Source organism: Crassostrea angulata, chromosome 4 (assembly GCF_025612915.1).
Source record: "Crassostrea angulata isolate pt1a10 chromosome 4, ASM2561291v2, whole genome shotgun sequence".
NCBI classification, from domain to species: Eukaryota; Metazoa; Mollusca; class Bivalvia; order Ostreida; family Ostreidae; genus Magallana; species Magallana angulata.
The window spans coordinates 24,973,183-24,982,067 of NC_069114.1; the positions used below are offsets into that span (position 1 = coordinate 24,973,183).

General features: G+C 33.1%; 1 pseudogene; it reads left to right on the plus strand.

Moving 5' to 3' along the window:
- The first annotated feature begins 6,383 nt into the window (after positions 1-6,383).
- Positions 6,384-7,614, plus strand: LOC128179471 (uncharacterized; annotated as a pseudogene).
- Positions 7,615-8,885: the final 1,271 nt, after the last annotated feature.

Here is an 8,885-nt window from a genome sequence, read left to right on the forward strand (position 1 = left end):
CATTACATATTCATGCTTAATCACGGGAAGCTTTAGTTATGTTTCCACATTATCACATTTGCATTAACAAGCTTCTTTACTACTATGTTAAAATAAGAGACTCGAATTTTTTGGCTTTAATACCGAGAAATCGGAAGAGTATTGTCTTTTGTTTTATATATTTTAACCAACATTGGTACTTGGAGATTACATTTGCATGGATAAACTCAGAATTTGAACGATATTACAAATACGTGTAAAGAATATGGGCGCTTAAGATGTAGATTCGGCAGGAATCTGGGCGCACAAGGAGAGTGAAAATTTCATCAATTAATTTTGAATATTTTTCGAATTATAACCGTTATTTGGTTTCTGTTGGATGTGGAATGAATGGAAAAATATTTGAAATGCAAAAGGTTTTATTATAATATGGGTCTAAATATAGCAACACGATGCAATTCATGCAAAATCCTACTTATTTACAACTGTTTTTAAATGATTTTGTTGTCTCTGGGTCTTCTCTCCACAAATTTGAAACGTGTAAAGGTAACATATTTCAACATTTAAAATGTCGCATTTTAAAAAAAGATGGAGAGATCACCCAGAGATGACTAATTATGTACTTTTCAAATTATTTTTTGAAGGATAAAAAACAAAGTCCATTGATATGACAGTGGTGTTTCAAACAGTACTTTATAGAGCATATATTGACAAGTCTCCGTGGCTCAGTGGTTTCGTCCTGGATTTAGTGAATACATACATTCAGTGTTTTGGGTTCAAATCCAACTGGTGGTCTTTTTAAAAAAAATTAAACTTTTTTGTTTTAAATGTATGTTATTATAACATGATGTTGAATTATAATATACCGGTATATTTTAATTTGTTTTTATTGATTTCTAGATCTGCTGTATGAACACTATAAAAAAATTCTTTTCTTATTACTAATTTTTTAGGATAACACAATATAACTTCATTAAATAATGTTTTCATTAACATTTCCAACTAGTTATCGGTTTACCTCTCATTGCCATTTTTTGAAAGCTTTGTGAGTTTTTAATAACCGGAATAGCCATGTACTTCGACTCTCAACATAATATATTTTTGTTGAAACCTGTACATAGCCTTTTGAGGTTATAGACATTTAAATCCCAATTGATTCGTGTCGAGGATTCCTGCAAACTTACAATCTTGAGCGCTCACTTTCTTTTCATTGAAAATTTGTCATATATTCTGTTCATCAAAGGAAATACGGAAGATAACTCTAACTCATTTAAAAGTGCATTTAATATGAAAAATCCAGAGAGTTCCGAATGCCAACATGGCGTGTAAATTCGAAGCGAGTAAAAAACATGAAAAAGTGTTGAATTCTTAAAAAATTTGAATTAAATTTTTAGATGAAAGGTATTTACAGCCTCAAAATGGTTTGTTCTGAACAATTTGACTGTTATTTACAATACAGCTTCATTAATTTTCTCCTAAATCGTTTCAGAGCGATTCTGCAGTTTTCTGCTACATTACGGGTATATGGATGGCATTTTTACTGTGGCGATGGCCTGTCCCGAGACATAGATTATTCTAACTAAGCAGAGTGCAGTGAAATTAATAGCATTATTGTAGGCTTACAGCTTCGTTATGTAAATGTCAACAATACGGTGTATCTATTTAGTAAAAGCCCGATATCATATGCAATATGTCACCCATGCACGCACGGGTCAAAGTCTAGTATCTTTTAAAAAGATTGGTGAGCTAGCGCTGTAGCCATCATCAAACACAAAAGGAGATTTCTAAAACATTGGTTTAAAATTTTTAATCGACTAATTAACAATAGGAAGGCACTGTACTGGTGTACTTGAATTGTGTTACGTACATTAGCTGGAGTGGGGTCTCAATTTAGAATTGTGAATCTACAATGGGCTTCACATCGGAAATGGCATAGCTCATTGACTGTGCCTTAATCATTTTGTATCTACTGTAATTTCACTTTCGAAGTGAAACTTTTCAAGAATCATCGGTACTGTTTTGTAGCAATCGTATCTTCTCCGGCCTTTTCGGCAAGCTCGGTAAACATATCCGAGGTTGTTTACGAACTTGGAAGGAATTTATAATAAGATAAAGCTAGCTATTTATTAAAATATTTAAAATAACTTTGCATTATATGACCCGCTACTTTTACAATAAAACACAAAAAAACGAAATTCTACAGAAGCCTGTTAGTGCCACATAAGATATATAAAAAGAAAAGTCTATATAAGAAAACCTCATTGTATATATAAAAACACACACATATATATAAGATGAACTCGAATATATAATTAAAAAATAAGCAGCTTTATATATAGAGGAATTGCCAATATATACAAAGAATTGTGTATATATATAAAGCTAGGTCGTGTATATATAAACAGTACTTTGATATATAAAAGCAACAGTGATAAATATATAAAGCGAAAATTTTCCACTGAGTGACCTTCACTGAGTTCAGCCCAGCGTGTGCATGATAAACCCCGCCTACGGAGGAGAGGGTCAGCAATATTATGCTCCCGATGATTAGTTTGAACCATCTAATTAATGTTACATTACATGATTCCCCAGGGATTTGGGAAAAGTCAGTGGCAGATTTAAAGGGATGGCATCCAGCACCCCTACCTAAATTTTCAAATTTAAGATCTTTTTTCTGTCAAGTTTTCTTTTCTGTTACTTGTGTTTACTGTTGTAAATAAACGATGATATATTTTTTCAATACCTTCTTTTAAGGTTCTACATTAAATAATACTTTCTACCAAATTTGCAGAACAGTTGCCCAGAACATTAATTTTACTTCATTCCACTTCGATGAACATGAAAATTTTATATTCTATATTATTTTACAAATAATTAAATAAGGAATTATCATTTCTTTTGACAGAATGGCTCGAGGCAAACACAATATAAACTAATTTAATGTTCATAAATTTATAACATTATCAACAGAAGAACCAACATTTGATTGAAACTGACCAATACAAACAAATATGTAAACTATATAACAAGACTTGAGCTTTGAAGAATTTCAAAATCTATCTTGCTTGTAACTCAGTTTTTGTACTTTCAAATTTTGACATTATCATTAAAAATACCCATATTAACCATTCTAAACACAACAATAATGAGATTAAACTGCCCCCCCCCCCCCCCTTGCCCAAATAAAACCCAGCCTCAAGGAGTTTGTATAAAGCATTGATACAGGGGCGTCGGAAGGTATTTCATATTGTGACGGCGAATTTGATCGATAAAGGGGGGGGGGGGGGGGGTAAACCGGATTTGGCTTGAAATGAAGATATTTTACGATGTATCCAGTTATCTTTAACTTAATAAATTATATTGTCACTTATTTGATAGCATTATAAGAAACAAAGCAAAATTGTACTTAGTATTAGTTTATTTAGTTTGACGACATGAAATGTGTATCAAGATAACGCAACTCACATTTATATTAATAGAGAGAGAAGTTAATATGCATGTATGAGCAATAATTTTGATTCAACTTATCAGTCTCTGTTGCACATCAAAAACATCCAAAAATGAATATCCATGAATCTCGCGTTGACACGAATTTGTTTGTTCATTTTCTAACAGCTTCTCAAAAACATTCTTTGAAATTAAGTGGCTATTGAATCTTAAACTGCCTGCCTCGGGAGCATAGTGTTGTTGATCCTCTCCTCCGTAGGTGGGGTTTATCATGCAGATGCTGGGCTGAACTCAGTGAAGGTCACTCAGTGGAAAATTTTCGCTTTATATATTTATCACTGTTGCTTTTATATATCAAAGTACTGTTTATATATACACGACCTAGCTTTATATATATACACAATTCTTTATATATATTGGCAATTCCTTAATATATAAAGCTGCTTATTTTTAATCATCTTATATATATATGTGTGTGTTTTTATATATACAATGAGGTTTCCTTATATATATATTTTTCTTTTTATATATCTTATGTGGCACTAACAGGCTTCCGTAAAATTCAAATGGTACAGTTTATATCTACAGTAGTACAGTATTCCCAGAAACCCCCACTATGGAGTCAAGCACGCGTATTCCAGTGAAAAAGATTAACGTAGTTGCTAGCGCTTGAGAGCGCTAGCAATAAACTCAAAAACGATAATTCAATTACGTGTAAATTTTTTATTGGAAATTTATGGTGGCATAGTTCTGCCATCCACATAATTTTTTGTCAGCATGGCATATCACGTAAAGTCAAGATAACTTTCTCGTCAAGTCGAGACAACTTTCTAGTTTCCCGATCAAGACTGACTCCTTGTTGGAATAGCTATCTCGATAATTTATCTAAAATTCGTGTCATTTGCAATGACAGCCGTTCACAAAACAAAATAAGTTATAAACATATATTTGATAATAGAAGTTTGGAACTCATTACCCAGGATTCCTTTGATCTGCATAGAAGATAATTAATGAAAATTATAAGGCCGTCCTCAAAAAACATAAATATGTTGATTTTCATTTTGCCTTTTAAAACACACTGTTTTTAGCGTCATTATATCATATCTATAAATTTGTATTGTCTTAAATACACTAAACTCTATGCGATTGAAAGTGTTATGCTAATAATTAAAATAAATCCTTTTTTACTTTTGGTTCTATTTTGGAGAATTCTATTTGATCTTAATACCAGTAATCTTTGTTTGTTTTCATTCCTAATTAAAACATAATAAATTGTTGTTTTTTTATATTGCTTATTATTTTAATCTTTAATCGTACGATTTAATTGAATTTACATGTAGTTCAATATCAACCTTGCGTCATCCGTTTTTTATCCAAGGTGTTTAAAGCTCTATGAGTCAGCATACAATGTATTTATATATTCATGTTAAACACAGATTTAGATATGAATTTGCACCTGGGGATAAAATAACAAACGATAATTAATGAGACACTAATTGACGGGCCATTAGGTATATTTCATTTTGATTACGTGCCTTTCTATAAACGTAAGGGGATCGGGTATTGAGTTTCAAAATACGATTATACGATTGTTATACATGTACTATCTCGTTTTGTGGGTGGCAGCATTTAATTGCAAATGCAACAAATTTTAGTCAAGATACAAGATAAATAATCTCATCTTATCAAGATAGTTATCGCAACAAAATGAAGTAGCTTATGTTGACTGGACAAAATAGAAGTCGGAGTTTGTTGAGAAACAAGAAAGTTATCTTGACTTGATGAGATAGTTATCTCGACTTGACATGATATGCTATGTAGATTAGAATTATGTAGATGGCATAAATATGCCACCATATTTATGCCACCATATTTATGCCATCCACATAATTTTTTGTCAACATAGCATATCTTGTCAAGTCATGATAACTATCTCGTCAAGTCATGATAACTTTCTGGTTTGTCGTCAAAAACTGACTTTTTATATTGTTCGGTCAAGATAAGCTATCTTGTTTTGTTGAGATAGCTATCTTGACTCGACGAGATCAATATCTTGCATCATGAATAAAATTGTTACATTGACAAAAACTGACATTTCAGATATTGCAGTCATGATATATAATAGTGACGTTTTACGGGTGTCTCGGTCATTTTCGTATTAAATTTCTGAGGAACGGGAAGTTCTCTATCACAAGGTACGTAAATTTATTTATTCTTTCTATTCCCCCCCCCCCCCCCCAATTGACCTCTAACAAGACCCACGGGATTAAACAATTGCCTTAACTTGGATTAAAGTGAAATTCTTGCCAAAGATTTCATAGAAGTGGGTTGGGTGGAAGGTATTTTACTGTAAGATTTATAACCTGAAATTAATCTGTGAAAAAAATCACTATTGAATTTAAATCATAATTTTCAGAATTTTATAGTTAATTTCACTTCCTTGTAGAGAAATCATGCTGGTCAAAGTATATGACAGCAATAGTCGTCGTTTGGTCTGTTATGTGATATGAGTTTATTACAAATACTATTCTTTAGATTATATTTACTAGCATTTAAATTATTTAAATACAAAGAAATAATGTTATATAACGTGCGTTACTAAATTAGTATGCACACACCTTTGGAGTTATGGGACTATATCTTTCAAAAAAATATGTAATGATTCCATGGCGATTGGATTTGCTCATACGCCGTGTTAAGGCCGTGGGGCTATAAAAGCTGGACGAGCTCGCTTTTAATCTCAGTCTCCTCAACTATATAAGTGTGACTGAGATCAAAAGTGGGCCCGTCTAACTTTCATGGCCAAGGTTTGTCAAAGTTGTGTTAATGAACATTAAAACGTCGCAGATTTTGAATATAAACATAAGGGATATACATGTAGACACTGAATGTAAATAATATATTAATTTTTAATTTAATATAAAATAATTTGTTATATTTCATGCAGATAAAAGTCAAGGCAATGGGAGAAAATTACATTGGAACCTTGATCCAAAACGTGCAACTGCATCAGATGGTGACAAGGGATGATCTCATTGCCCTTTACTATCATGCTGGATATTCTGTGAATGAAATCATTGGATTCCTTGCATGTCATCATAGTACTAAGAAGGATGAATATACAGAGACGAAACAATGAGTCATTATTAGAAGACATAGTCAGAGCAATTATTTTGGAGCTAAATGGCAGTGGAGGTAACGTTGGATACAGAAATATGAAAAGACGATTATTGACAAATCATGGTCTCCTTGCCACAGCAGAAACGGTCAGACTGGCTCTTGTAGTACTTGATGCAGAGGGCGTCCTCGCTCGTAGCAGACATGTTCTTCGTCGTAGACAGTACATTAGTAAAGGTCCTAATTTTTCAATTCATATTGATGGATGGGACAAACTTAAACCCTATGGAATATCGATTCATGCAGGCATTGATGGATACTCTCGTCGCATACTGTGGCTAAGAGCATGTAGTTCAAACAAAAAACCGGAATATATAGCACATTTTTATTTGAAATATGTAAGAGAAATAAATGGAGTGCCATCTATCATTTATGGAGACAGGGGAACAGAAAACGCAATTGTTAGGGACATCCAGTATGCGCTTCGCTGGTACCATAGGGATCCATTCCAAGGGTTATCTAGTTTTATATATGGGTCATCAACAAGGAACACTCGCATAGAAAGATTTTGGAGAAACCTCAGAAGCATGTGCGGACAATATTGGATGGATGTTTTTAAAGAAATGGCAGACCATGGAATTTTGGACACTTCAGACAACATTCATTTTGAGTGCATTAGATTTTGTTTTATGTCCTTCATCAACAGAGATCTTAATGATACTATTCAGCAATGGAATGAACACAGAATTAGACGAAGCAAAAACACGGATGGACCTTTTGGCAAACCTGATGTCTTATATTTCCAACCAGAGGTCTTTGCAACAAGGGATTTCCGATTGGAGTTGCCTGGAAACATTGATCATATTGAAAGGGAATTCAGCATTGCTCCACCTGAAAATGGAGTTTCAGATGAATTCCAGGAACTTGCAAGTGCCCTCATACAAGAACACAGACTTCAGTTCCCACCGAGAACAAAGGATGACGCCTTGGAATTGTTCTGCAACATCGTCAATGCTATTGACTCGATTTAAATTTTCTGCATTTATCAATGGAAAAATTAAAAAAAATATATTACTCATTGCAAACACTTATTTTTCTGTAAATTGAGAAATTTAATTAGTAAATTATTTGATGTATAAATCACATTTGCAGACAAGGCAAGAAGTTAGCGCGTTATGAAAATTTGTATGCACACACCGCTGCAGTTATGAGACTATATCTTTCAAAAAAAGAATGGTTTAATGCTTATATTTACATTTTTTAACCTCTTGCCTTGTCTGCAAATGTGAATTATACATCAATATTTCTGTTTTATCCTAAGGGGAAGTTCAAATCAATGGAAGAGCCACTGTAACAGCCACAAGCGTGAACTTTGATTCCCGCTTGTGACGTTGCATTTGACAGCGTTCAACGTTTGTGACGTCATAATAAAACTAGTCATTCTAACCTTTGAGTACCCTGTGTGTGTTACGGTCTTATAACTGCAGTGTCTTTTCACACACTTTACATGCAAAAAATATTTGGAATGTAAATATGATGTTTTATCACGCAAAACATGTTTTGCCTAAATTCAACGAAGACGTAATAACGCGTGATTTACGTCAGACGTTTTGTGACATATGGATTTTTGCCTTAAATTTCTACCAAATTCTGAATTGGAAAAATCAGAGGAGTTCCAAGAGGGGTGCGATATGGTACCGTATCAGCCCCGCAGATCCCATCGTCTAACGCCACGGGTTTTGGGTCCATTCTATTTTCACAAAGAATGTGAAAATAGAACGGACACAAAACCCGTGGCTTGAGACGATGTATCAGACCTTGAGGCTATTACAGTTATTATAAGTTGGCTTATGTGTCGCATTTGCAAAACCCCTTTATTTATTGAAAAATATAACAATACATACCATTTTCAATATTATACCTTGAATAAGCCCTCGGGCCTATGGCTGACATTGAAGGGTGAAATATGGGGATAAAGTATGTATTATTCTCTATTTAATATCACGTTTAGCTCAACATCAGTAGTTATCACTCATGTAATAAATTGATATTCATTAGAAACTCATTATTTTTTTAAATAGTATAGTATCATATATAACTGCAACGGTGTGTGCATACAAATTGTGTAACAAAGTTCACAATTGACTGTTGCAGTGGCTCTTCTATTAATATGAACATACCCTTAGAATAAGATAGGAATTTTAAGGTATAAATCACATTTGCAAACAAGGCAAGAAGTTAAAAAAATAAATACTGAGGGTTCCACGTAATCTGGTTGCGGTTAAACTGATATTTAGGTTATTCTAATATAATAATAAAACATCAAACCATTCCTTATACAT